The sequence below is a fragment of the Moschus berezovskii genome, chromosome 8, assembly GCF_049115385.1.
Source record: "Moschus berezovskii isolate FMDL1 chromosome 8, NW_MosBer_1.0, whole genome shotgun sequence".
In the NCBI taxonomy this organism is placed as follows: domain Eukaryota; kingdom Metazoa; phylum Chordata; class Mammalia; order Artiodactyla; family Moschidae; genus Moschus; species Moschus berezovskii.
The window spans coordinates 54,060,101-54,074,407 of NC_142467.1; the positions used below are offsets into that span (position 1 = coordinate 54,060,101).

The following is a 14,307-nucleotide window of genomic DNA, read 5'->3' on the forward strand; positions in this document are numbered from 1 at the left end:
AGGACATGATATATGAAGCCACTGTGGCAGCCATTTTGCAACCGTGAAGTAAAGCCAGGAGACCTAGAGAGAACAGGCCTATGACATCCTTGAGCTGACAAATTAACAACCCTGGAGCCATGTACCTTTAAACTTCTTGTTACATGAGATAATTAGGAATCCTTACAGTTTAAGCTACTTTGACTCTGGTGTCCTGTTACATGAAGCCAAAGGATCCTGACTGATACAATATAGCTCATCTTTTCAGACTGGGTCACTCAGGTCCCAGGTCACTAGCTGGCTATCCTGTAGATTCACTGTCTTGGAGTCACACACCTACCTCCAGTCCATCTGTTTATTCCCCTGCTCCAAACTTCTGTGAAATTTCTTTAACTTGCAGAAAAGTTGAATAAATAATACAGTGAACACTGAAATATCCCTCACTTAAGATTCACCAGTTGTTAATATATGCAGCTAAATGCTGCCTATGTTCATTGTATAATATTGCCATATATTTGGGGGTGTTTTTTCACTGAACCATTTGAAAGGAAGTTAGAGAGCTTATGAAACTTCACCCCAAAGTATTTCAGCAATTATCTCCTAAGAAACAAGGACATTATCCTATATAACTAAATTGTCATTATAGTAGATTTACATATTATGTTATTCTATGATATAAAAATCTTACTAAATTCTTCAATTTTCCCAGTAATGTCCTTTGAGCATGTTTTACTTTTTCCTAGTCCCCTTTATTCTACAAAAGCTTTTTTTTTTTTTTTTTGGTCTATCCTGTCACTGACTTTCAGTTCACTTCTTTTATGGAATGTTCCATAATTTGGATTATTCAGTTACTTCTTCAGAATTAGATTTATGTAAAGATTTTTAGCAAAAACTCTACAGAGGGGATGTTGGGTCCCTCTCCGCACATCACAGGAGGCACAGGAAGCCACTGTGTCCTATTACTGGTCTTTCTAAGTTTAAACAGTTGATTAAGGTGCTGTCTGCCAGAATGCTCCACTGTAAAGGCATCTTTTAAAACTTTATATAATTAATAAGTAATCTGTGGGATAACACTTTGAGGATATCTTGTTTCCCAACAGCTTTCACCCGATGTTTTAGCAGCCATTCATAAACCTTGCTGAATCAACTACTATATCAGTGATTATAAAAATCACTTTTGAAAAAATTTTATCATTTCCTCTACATTAACTAGCATTCTATTTAACAGCTTTCTCTCCCCTCACACTCAATTTTCTTGAGTATTATTATGAACTTGGATTTTTCACTACCACTAATTTTCAATTTTCAAGTTGGCCCCTTCAAGCAGGGAGCCCCTTCTAGCTGGTCTCTGTCCTTCAGACCTGACCCATCAATGTCTGAGCACTTCTTTGCTCTCTAGCAGAGGAAGCCCCAAGTTCATTTGGTACCTTCCAGACCTGGAATCAGCCTTTTTCCAAGAAGGCCTGATTCCTTTTAATGAGAAGTAGCTCATAGAAAGCAAGAATTGGGTGCTTATAGAGTGCTCATTGCTATTGAGGTGTCATGGCGTCTAGGTCCTTTCAGTAGACATAGCCAAGAAGTATGTTTGATTTTAAATCATGAATTTATCTTGATCCCCAACTCCAATTGGGCTTCCCTGATAGCTCAGTTGGTAAAGAATCCACCTGCAATGCAAGAAACCCTGGTTCGATTCCTGGGTCAGACAGATCTGCTGGAGAAGGGATAGGCTACCCACTCCAGTATTCTTGGGCTTCCCTTGTGGCTCAGCTGGTAAAGAATCTGCCTGCAATATGGGAGATCTGGGTTCAATCCCTGGGTTAATCATCTGGAAAAGGGAAAGGCTACCCACTCCAGTATTCTGGCCTGGAGAATTCCATGGACAGAGTCCATGGGGTCACAAAGAGTCAGACACAACTGAGCGACTTTCACTTTCCAACTCCAATCCAGCACTGGAAGATTTTTCTTCTTTTCCCCCAGTTCATATTTTTATATCCTTTCTCTTACAGTGAGAACCTAGTTTTCAATCCAACAACAATATATTTATTAATACTCACTTGCTTCTCCCTCCAGTACACCCAAGAGTCAGAATGCCTGTTCTCAGTACCTTTACCAACCATCAGTCAGTTCAGTTCAGTCACTCAGTCGTGTCCGACTCTTTGCGACCCCATGAATCATAGCACGCCAGGCCTTCTACTCATAAGTTCCAGATTGTTTCCGGCACTTTTTTTAATCCCTAAACTACAGTCCACTAAAGGTAACAAGGTCTGTTAAAAAACCTTTAAACCTTGAAATAGATTCAATTTTTTCTCTTTATACTCAATGTTAGGGTTCTCCTAATATATTGATTTAATTTTTTGTGATAGTGGGCTTTTTAACTTTTTCCAGTTTTATTAACATATAACTGATATATAACACTTGAAAGTTTAAGGTGTACAGCATAATGATTTGGTATATGTATATACTGTGATATAATTACCACAGTAAACTTAATTAATATCTGTAACAAAACTACAGAATGCTTTACAAGTCATCCTTTTGCAGGGGCCATGCTAATCGTCTCTGCATTATTTCAATTTAAGTATATGTGCCACTGAAGTGAGCACTAATTTAATTATTTTGCATATGTAAAACAACAGCATGGTTCAAAAGTCAAAACTATATTAAAATGTAACTCAGAGAAGTTTTCTTCAACCCCGTACATAGCCAATTTTATTAGTTTCTTGTTTATCCTTTAATTGCAAAAATAATCAAATGTATATGTACATACACACACATACATCCTCATTTTGCCTTCAGAGTCGGACACGACTGAAGCGACTTAGCAGCAGCAGCAGCAGCACACTATATACACTCCTCTCTGCACCTTATTTTTTTTCACTTCATATTGTTTTATGTTATACACATGCAAGTGTTTTATAGCACTTGTATCTCGCTTATCTGCTGTCTCAAATGTATTTGGTATTTCAGTTCAGTTCAATTGCTCAGTCGTGTCCAACTCTTTGCGACCCCATGGACTACAGCACTCCAGGACTCCCTGTCCATCACCAACTCCTGGAGCTTCCTCAAACTCATGTCCATAGACACGGTGATGCCACCCAGCTATCTCATCCTCTGTTGTCCCCTTCTCTTCCTGCCTTCAATCTTTCCCAGCGTCAGGGTCTTTTCCAATGAGTCAGTTCTTCACATCAGGTGGCCAAAGTATTGGGAGTTTCAGGACTCCAAAATGAATAATGAATATTCAGGACTGATTTCCTTTAGGACTGACTTTAGGATTTGGTATTTAGGAAGTTTTTATTTTTATGATTTGGTATTTAGGAAAGTTTTATTTTTATGGTTACTTTTATAAAGCTAAAATAACCTCAGTCTCCAACCCCACCTTAATTTTGTTATTTTCTAATGGTTCCCCAACAATACTGAAATTGGTCAACAATTACTTTTCCTCTCTCATCTCTATCCACCAGCATCTTATTGCAATAAATATCCTTTACCCCCATCAGCAACAAGTATATTCAATACGTATATTCTATATTCTATCTCTCTTATCATTCTTCTAACTATTGTATAATGTCTTCTTTGCCTGAGCATGTACTCTTCTTACAACCATCATAGTTTTATGAGTAAATATATATGTAATGCTCACCATCAGTCTTTATGCCAATGTCTTTTCATTTTGGTTCTCTAAAAAGCCTTTCTTCAGTAAATTCATGGGAGAAGTATTCTCTGTTTCTTTCATATTCATCATTTGTGACCTGTTAGCTGGATATAAAATCTTTGGCTGATGTTTTCTTTCCTTGAATATCTTCAATATGTTACACTATTTCTTCTGGAATAAAGTCTGAAGACAATTATTTCTTTCCCATCAAGGTGACTTGATATTTTGACTAGATACCCAAATGATATTTTTATTTCTTGTAGTGTCCAGAATTTTGAGAATATACCTTGATATTAGTCATTCTGAATTGATTTTCCTAGGTAGTAGTATCAAATCTCTTTTTATCTCAGGAAAAATTTTCTTAAAAGTTTGCTTTTTAAATTTAAATTACTTTTAAATTTCCACTGCTTTTTTCTTCCTTCTGTGTTCTATTATATATAGCTTGTTCATTTGTTTGTTTACCTTCTACATCCATCACTTCCTTTCAGATCTCTTTGATTTGTTGGAATTCCCTCATTTTCACCTACTGTTTATTTAAAGGTGTTATAATGTATTTATTCACTTCTATTTTTTCAATTTTAATCTCCATTTCTCAAATGATTAATATTAATTCTAATTTGGAGTTCTCCTACATTTCTGAGAGTCTCTAATTCTGATTTATATACTTCTTTCTTGTCTAATATGATTTTATTAGTTTTTTTAGCTCATTTTGAAATAGTTAAATTTTTCATGTCTTATAAGCATGTCTTCCTTGTATATTTTCATAGAATGTTATTAGATTCTTTTTCCTTTTTTTTTTGCAATGACTTAGTGTTGGATTTTTTCTAGTTTTGAGATACAATTGACATAGAACATTATATAAGTTTAAGGTGTACAATGATTTGATATACTTATATATTGTAAAATGATCATCATAATAAGGTTAGTTAACACATCTGACAATGTTTGATTTGAACACAATCTTATTCTATTATTCACTTTTATAGGAATTTAGTTTTTCCTTTATGAAGGAAGAGTGAACGAGGGGTAACTTTTCTGGCTTCATTATTCTAGATTTCTTTCTTCTGGTGTCCTTATCAAGAATTTTTTTTAATGGCCTTTTATATGTCCTGAGATGCAGTTCCTCTGCTCTTTTATCTAGACTTTCTTTTTCCTTTACTTCTATTATCCCATACTTGCTCATTTGGATTCAACTCTCAGAAGTCTTCTTTTGTTGTGAGGTTTTCTTCTGAAAAGGAACTTTGTAATTGTTGAAGTTCAAAGAGCCAAAACCATCACAGCTACTTTACATCTTATCTGGGACCCCATACCCCCCAATCTTTACTGAAGTGTAGAAACCCCCTCCCAGTCCCAGTAGTTGTTCTCAGACTGGTCTACTCTGATTTTCAGTGAGCCAGAAATGGTATGGACCTAACAGAAGCAGAAGATATTAAGAAAAGGTGACAAGAATATACAGAAGAACTATACAAAAAAGATCTTCATGACCCAGATAACACAATGGTGTGATCACTCACCTAGAGCCAGACATCCTAGAGTGTGAAGTCAAGTGGGCCTTAGGAAGCATCACTACAAACAAAGCTAGGGGAGGTGATGGAATTCCAGCTGAGCTATTTCAAATCCTAAAAGATGATGCTGTGAAAGTGCTGCACTCAGTTCAGTTCAGGTCAGTCGCTCAGTTGTGTCCGACTCTTTGTGACCCCATGAACCACAGTATGCCAGGCCTCCCTGTCCATCACCAACTCCCAGAGTCCACCCAAACCCATGTCCATCAAGTTGGTGATGCCATCCATCCATCTCATCCTCTGTCGTCCCCTTCTCCTCCTGCCCTCAATCTTTCCCAGCATCAGGGTCTTTTCAAATGAGTCAGCTCTCTGCATCAGGTGGCCAAAGTATTAGAGTTTCAGCTTCAACATCAGTCCCTCCAATGAACACCCAGGACTGATCTCCTTTAGGATGGACTAGTTGGATCTCCGTGCAGTCCAAGGGACTCTCAAGAGTCTTCTCCAACACCACAGTTCAAAAGCATCAATTCTTCTGTGCTCAGCTTTCTTCATAGTCCACCTCTCACATCCATGCATGACCATGGGAAAAATCATAGCCTTGACTAGATGGACCTTGGTTGGCAAAGTAATGTCTCTGCTTTTTAATATGCTGTCTAGGTTGGTCATAACTTTCCTTCCAAGGAGCATGCGTCTTTTAATTTCATGGCTGTAATCACCATCCACAGTGATTTTCAAACCCAGAAAAATAAAGTCTGACACTGTTTCCACTGTTTCCCCATCTATTTGCCATGAAGTGATGGCAAAAACAAGACCGGGAGTGGACTGTGGCTCAGATCATGAACTCCTTATTGCCAAATTCAGACTTAAATTGAAGAAAGTGGGGAAAACCACTAGACCACTCAGGTATGACCTAAATCAAATCCCTTATAACTATACAGTGGAAGTGAGAAATAGATTTAAGGGACTAGATCTGATAGACAGAGTGTCTGATGAACTATGGACAGAGATTCATGACATTGTACAGGAGACAGGGAGCCAGACCATCCCCAAGAAAAAGAAATGCAAAAAAGCAAAATGTCTGTCTGAAGAAGCCTTACAAATAGCTGTGAAAAGAAGAGAAGCAAAAAGCAAAGGAGAAAAGGAAAGATATACCCATTTGAATGCAGAGTTCCAAAGAACAGCAAGGAGAGATAAGAAAGCCTTCCTCAGCAATCAATGCTGCACTCAATATGTCAGGAAGTTTGGAAAATTCAGCAGTGGCCATAGGACTGGAAAAGGTCAGTTTTTATTCCAATCCCATAGAAAGGCAATGCCAAAGATTCTCAAACTACCGCACAATTGCACTCATCTCACATGCTAGCAAAGTAATGCTCAAAATTCTCCAAGCCAGGCTTTAACAGTATGTGAACCATGAACTTCCAGATGTTCAAGCTGGATTTAGAAAAGGCAGAGGAACCAGAGATCAAATTGCCAACATCCGTGGATCATAAAAAAAGCAAGAGAGTTACAGAAAAACATCTACTTCTGGTATATTGCCTATGCCAAAGCCTTTGACTCTGTGGATCACAATAAACTGTGGAAAATTCTTCAAGAGATGGGAATACAAGACCACTACCTGCCTTCAGAGAAATCTGTATGCAGGTCAAGAAGCAACAGTTAGAACTGGACATGAAACAACTGACTGGTTCTAAATTGGGAAAGGAATACGTCAAGGCTGCATATCATCACCCTGCTTATTTAACTTATATGTAGAGTACATCATGCAAAATGCTGGGCTGGATTAAGCACAAACTGGAGTCAAGATTGCTGGGGAAAATATCAATAACCTCAAATATGCAGATGACACCACTCTTATGGCAGAAAGCGAAGAAAAACTAAAGAGCCTCTTGATGAAAGAGGAGAGTTAAAAAGTTGACTTAAAACTCAACATTCAGAAAACTAAGATCATGGCATCCGGTCCCATCACTTCATGGCAAATAGATGGGGAAACAGCAGAAACAGTGAGAGACTTTATTTTCTTGGGCTCCAAAATCACTGCAGATGGTGGCTCCAGCCATGAAATTAAAAGACACTTGCTCCTTATAAGAAAAGTTATGACCAACATAGACAGCATATTAAAAAACAGTGACATTACTTTGCCAACAAAGGTTTGTCTAGTCAAAGCTATGGGTTTTCCAGTAGTCATGTATGGATATGAGAGTTGGACTATAAAGCTGAGCTCCGAAGAATTGATGCTTTTGAACTATGGTGTTGGAGAAGACTGTTGAGAGTCCCTTGGACTGCAAGGAGATCCAACCAGTCCATCCTAAAGGAAATCATCCCTGAATATTCATTGGAAGGACTGATGCTAAAGCTGAAACTCCAAATCTTTGGCCACCTGATACAAAGAACTCACTCATTTGAAAAGACCCTGATGCTGGGAAAGATTGAAGGCGCAAAGAGAAGAGAATGACAGAGGATGAGATGATTGGATGGCACACTGACTAGATGGACATGAGTTTGAGTAAGCTCTGGAAGTTGGTGATGGACAGGGAAGCCTGGCATGCTACAGTCCATGGGGTCGCAAAGAGTTGGACACAACTGAGTGACTGAATTGAACTGAACTAGTGCCAATTTTAAGAGTTCTCCTGTTCTCAGGTCTGTCAGATACCTCATGGCTTCCTCTTGCGCAGACACTGATACGATGTGGCTCTTGAACTATTGGTAGTTTTCCTCCATCTGCTCATATTTTGAGGTTCACGAGAATATCCTTTTCATCTAGAACAAAAATTTGAAAAAGTAAATGTCAATCAAGGAGGAATTGGCTTAAAAATGTAGTATAATATCATTGTAGTTATTAATAAGGTACAATCAATGGTCAATTTTATGTAACAATATGAAAAGCAGTATATAATATATTATTAAATAGGAGATAAAAAGTTTTTATATTATGACATAATTAATATATTTTTTTAATTTTTTAATATATATTTTTAGGGCTTCCCTGGTGGCTCAGTGGTAAGGAATCTGCCAGCCAACTCAGGAGACATGGGTTCAATCCCTGCTCTGGGACAATCCCACACGAGGAGCACCTAAGCCTGCACTACAACTATTGAGCCTGTGTTCTAGAGCCTAGGAGTGGCAACTACTGGGCCCATGCCCCACAACTACTGAAGTCCGTGTGCTCCAAAGTCCATGCTTTGCAACAAGAGAAGCCACCTGCAATGAGAAGCCTGCACACAGCAACTAGAGCGCAGGTCCTGCTCACTGCAACTAGAGAGAAGCCCACGTAGCAACGAAGACCCAGCACAGCCAAAAATAAATAAATAAAAATTAAATATTACATATATTTTTTAATGTTAAGAATATATGTATGTATATGTTAGTGTAAAACATGCCTAGAAAAAAGAAAACCCATTTAATTCAGGTACTGGTGGGAGGAAGCTATGTCTACTTTATACATATGAGTTGTACAGATAAGTAGTATTAGATTCTTTTATTGAGCTTAGGTTGGCCCGCAGATCTAGTCAAGAAGGGCTCCTACCTTGGACCTCATTTGTGAGAGAGCCTGATAATCACGAACACACGGTGAAACAGTAAGCTTGTTAAAGACCCTTTGAGATTGGGTACCCACTACTGACACAGAGTAGCCATCATCCTAAACATCCACACTGATGACTAACACCATTTAGGTTACAGAAAGTGCTTCTCCACATCTCTTGCTCTCTGTTCTGAAAGCAAAAGGTGCCTTAACTCAATCAAATGTCAAGAAGAATCGTGAGTTGTCCTGCTGCCAACAGCATAGAAGGACACTGCTTAGGAGCATAAGCAGAATTTGAGCTATGGAAGCATTAAAAGACAAATTAATTCACTTGTCAAATCCTTCCTTTCAGATGTCATGAATGCTATAGATTCTTGCATGATAAAGTATCGTTTCCCAGGAGTACTGAGTGTCTACTTTCTTGCTGTCTTCAAGTTCCAGCTTGTAGACCTGTAAGCACTCATGAATAAATGCAGTATTTTCAATAATTACATATGGCAGCCAGAGAACATTTTACAATATTAAACAATATTAGCCTTACATCGCAGTTCCCTGGTAGCTCAATGATGAAGAATTCACCTGCCAATACAGGAGACACGGGTTCGCTTTCTGGGTCAGGAAGGTCCCCTGGAGAAGGCAACCACTCCAGTATTCCTGTCTGGGAAGTCCCATGGATGGAGGAGCCTGGTGGGCTATAGTCCATAGGCTCGCGAAGAGTCGGACACAACTGAGCGACTAAACAACAATTCTTATATCATTTTTATATATACTCCAGACATGTTTGAGCATATATAGCCATTTTTGGCATTAGAAACTGATGGATATTGAATATAAGAATTATAAATAATTTTATGCTTATGAGAATATATGCAATAATGACATTTTAAAACTAAAGTAAAAACTAAGCTTTATTTGAATAATTTTTGTTTAAATTGTAATGACCAATCATTATTATTTTAATTTTGTTTTTAATTTTAATAGATTATTTTAGAAGAAAAATTACTTTTTGAGAAAAGGAAGTCCCTATTCTGTGAGAAACAACAAATAGGAAAAATAATTTTAATTTTCAATATTTTAACATTTCCTTTAATTGTATTTTTGATGACATATATTCAAACTTGGAACCTTTTGAACATACTTACCTTTTATTTCTATAGATCATTGAAAATGAGAACAAGTTGAGACTGGGATAGAAACACAAAACATGAAAGTAAGGCTCAGAAAAGTAAGGACTGAAAAGATATTAGAGTATATTCAAAGAGATGGTCTGCTTCATTTTTTAAAATTCAGACATTGAATGTAAACAGGCTTCTGCTGAGCATGACCCACACACAGTTCACAAACAGGTATGACAAGTTCTTTATTTAATGTATTTTAGCTACTATGCAAAACAAGGAAATGTACAGGCAAAGTTTATTTATCATCCATGACTCAAAAAGATTGAATGAAACAACTATTACTTTATGTTCTTTATTAATGAAGTTTTTTTCCTGGTTAAAACAATGAAAAATATGTTTTTTCTATAAAATTCACAACACATGCAATTCTGGCCTGCCTATCAGAAGATAAATTGCAAAAAAAATTGGCAAATTGATGAGAAATATGAAATCTTTGGATCTTTATTGTTTGTTGGAAAGTGATCCTGGGAAAAATCTGTCATATCCTTCTGAAATCATCAGATTGATTCAGGAAAAATGTAATTTAATTCAAATTATTGGCTATGAATTTTCCATTGAATAAATGGCAGAAAATTTACTATTTCAAATAAAAACAAAATGTTTTTCAAATAGAGAAAGTAACCACAGAAACTTTTTAATATCTTAAGATGGAAGATCAAAGTAATTTGTTACTATTATTACATATTTCACAATCAATTTTCACAATTAGTTTTGGCCAGGGGAACCATTTGTGACTAGAAATACTTACGTTCTCAATTAAAAGAATACAAAATGTTACCTGTACCAAAAACAAATAAAACCACAGCATATGCAAAAACTAGAACTGAAAAAAAAAAGCCCTAAAGAATAGCAAATAGGGAACTTCCTGGTGGTCGTGTGGTTAAGAATCTGCCTTGTAATGTAGGGGACACAAGTTGAATCCTGGTTGGGGAACTAAGCTCCCACATGCCACAGAGCAACTATCCCTTGTTGGGCAGCTAGAGTGCCCTTGCACCACAAGCAAAGACTGCACATGACTCAATGAAGATCCTGCAGGCTGCAATGAAATCCAATGCAGCCAAAAAATAAGTATTAAAAAAAAATAGGCTACAGTCCACGGGGTCGCAAAGAGTCGGTCACGACTGAGCGACAGAACGGAACGGATGAGGGAAAAGAATCTGAAAAAAGAATATATAATGTGTGTGTGTATATATGTATACGTGTGTGTGTGTAACTGAATCACTGTGTGTACACCTGAAACTAACACAACATGGTAAACCAACTACAAGTTAAAAAAAAAGGAATAATCACAGGTATTCCATATTTAACCAAGCTTTGTGAGACAACAGCACGACATCCATAGAAAACAATGGACATTTTCTTGTTTGGTAGAAAAAATTTGATGTCAGAAAACTTTCAAATTTGATGTTAGAATGTAAAATAGATTTTTTAAAAGTCATATAAAAATAGATAATTCAAAATAGTATTAAAAATGAGAAAAGAAATTACACATATAAGTTTTAACATTAGTGACAACTAATTTAACTAGAGTATGCTAGGACAAATCATACTGAACAACTAACATTCATCATGTCCAGTCATGACACAACCATCGCTCAGTCGTGTCCAACTCTTTGCAACCCCATAGACTGTAGCCCACCATGCTCCTCTGTCCATAGGGATTCTCCAGGCAAGAATACTGGAGTGGGTTGCCACACCCTCCTCCAGGGGATCGTCCCAACCCAGGGATTGAATCCAAGTCTCCACATTGCAGGCAGATACTTTACTGTCTGAGTCACCAGGGAAGCCCAAGAATACTGGAGTGGGCTGCCTATCCCTTCTCCAGGGGAATGTCCCAACCCAGGAATCGAAATGGTGTCTCTTGCATTACAGGTGGATTCTTTACCAGCTAAGCTACCAGGAAAGCCCAACATTCAACGTACATATGGTCAAACTATCAAAAGATAAAAATTGAGGAAGTCAAAATTAATGAACATTTTGTTGGTTTAATGCAGATTGTAAAAAGTTGAACTACAAAAACAACTTTGAATTTCGGGCATTAATGGAAAGAACAGTGAGGGCACACTAGTGATAATAACCACTGGGAAGGAACAAGTGTTGTTTTTTGTGAGCCATGGACAATGCATTATTTGAGTTTCTTATTCAGAGACATATTCTCAGCCATACTAAGTGATAGCATTTTTGTAGCAATTCAACGATTACATAGGATATCTTCTATATTTGTCCAAATATGAAATATCTTGATTTTAAAAAACACGTCATATTTACCACTAAAACTACTTTCAGACACACAAACAAAAAGTTGACTAAATGCCATTAAGGCCATCCATTCCGTTCCATAAAAGTTGACTAAATGCTATTAAAGCCATCCGTTCCGTTCCATTCCGTCGCTCAGTCGTGTCCGACTCTATGCGACCCTGTGGACTGTAGCCTACCAGGCTTCTCCGTCCATGGGATTATCCAGGCAAGAATACTGGAGTGGGTTACCGTTTCCTTCTCCAGGGGATCTTCCCGACCCGGGGATCTTCCCGACCCAGGGATCGAACCCGGGTCTCCCGCATTGGAGGCAGACGCTTTAACCTCTGAGCCACCAGGGAAGCCCCATTAAAGCCATAAAAGTTAATTTACACAAAGTAACAAGATGCACTAGAATTGTACAAGAAATAAAAGATGATCATTAAGTAAAGAGAATGGTGATCTTTAACAAAATAATTATTTTTGAATTTGCAGTGCCCACAGCTATCTTTGAACTGCTGCTTGCTGTTAATAATATTAGTCAAAGCTTGCAGAAACTTCAAAATTCAAACTGATACAAGTTTGGCTCTTTTTCAAGATGAATTCTTTTTAACTTAGAGAAACTCTTTTCCTTAAATTGAAATAAACTGTATGTGAAGTGTGTAACAAATGTGACATTCCTATAAAATATAGGAAAACAAGTAAATATTTTTATGCAAATAAAAATATTTGTATCACTATAAAGAATGTGCATGTGCTCAGTCGTGACCGCATGGACTGTAGCCAGCCAGGCTCCTCTGTCCATGGGATTTTCCAGGCAAGAATACTGGAGTGGGTTGCCATTTTCTCCTCCAGGGGAACTTTCAGACCTAGAGATTGAACCCACATCTCTTGTGTCTCCTGCATTGGCAGGCAGATTCTTTACCACTGTTCCACCAGGCCTTCCCCATAAAAAGAATACTTGCACACAAATAATCTCCAAACTTCTTTTCATTTATTTACTTTGTGTGTGTGTGTGTGTGTGCTGCACATGGGCTTTATCTAATTCTGGAAAGGAGGGAGCTACTATCTAGTTGTGATGCATGGGTTCTCATTGTGATGGCTTCACTTGTTGCAGAGCACAGGCTCTGGGCACACAGGCTTCAACAGTTGTAGCATATGAGCTCAGTAGCTGAGATTTGCTGGCTCTAGGGGGCACAAGCTTCAGTGGTTGTGGCACATGGGCTCATTTGTTGCAGCTCGAGGGGTCTAGAGCACAGACTCAGTAGAGAAATGGGTTCGATCCCTGAGTTGGGATGATCCCCTGGAGGAGGGCATGGCAACCCACTCCAGTATTCTTGTCTGGAGAATCCCTATGGACAGAGGAGCCTGGTGGGCTACAGTTCATGGGGTCGCAGAGAGTCGGACATGGCTGAAGCAGCTGAGCACGCACACACACAAACACACATGCACCAAGGTACAGTGTCACTTAAATAGAGATTTAAATAAATCATAGAAAATATTGCCAATTTTTGGTCTTCCATATAATATTTCAGTCTTGAAATTTCTTCAAAAAGGACATCAGGCTTCCAGTTGGGGCGGGCTTCCAATTTGCTGGGTGCTGAAGGGTAAGACATCAATATTTTATGGATCTAGATATTATTTTGAGAGACTGTAAGAAATGCAATATAAGTGGTAATGATTTATATTATGGAATTAGAATATTTAATAATATTTTCTATAATAATTAAGACCCTATTATACTATTTGGACTTTAATGTATAAAATTCATTGTTAATTTCTGAATGTAAATGTTACTACAATAATGTTGACTATTTTAGTTGCTATTGGCTAAATAAAGCTTTTTCCATATTAAAAATACATTTTTTTCTTTTGAACTTTTTATTTTGTATTGGGGTATGGCCAATGGTAGCTCAGCTGGTAAAGAATCCACCTGCAATGCAGGAGACCCCAGTTCGATTCCTGGCTTGGGAAGTTCCCCTGGAGAAGGGATAAGCTACCCACTCCAGTATTCTTGGGCTTCCCTGATGACTCAGATGGTGAAGAGTCCTCCTGCAATGTGGGAGACATGGGTTCAATCCCTGAGTTGGGAAGATCCCCTGGAGGAGGGAATGGCAACCCGCTCCAGTATTCTTGCCTGGAGAATCCCCATGGACAGAGGAACCTGGAGGGTTATAGTCCAACAGGTCACAAAGAGTCAGACACTACTGAGCAACTAAGCTCAAGCATATAGCCAATTAA

The 14,307-nt window shown here is 37.9% G+C and overlaps 1 pseudogene; it reads right to left on the reverse strand.

The window, feature by feature from the left end:
* Positions 1 to 2,483: 2,483 nt before the first annotated feature.
* On the reverse strand, positions 2,484 to 2,582 carry LOC129559627 (U6 spliceosomal RNA; annotated as a pseudogene).
* Between the last annotated feature and the right edge of the window lie 11,725 nt (positions 2,583 to 14,307).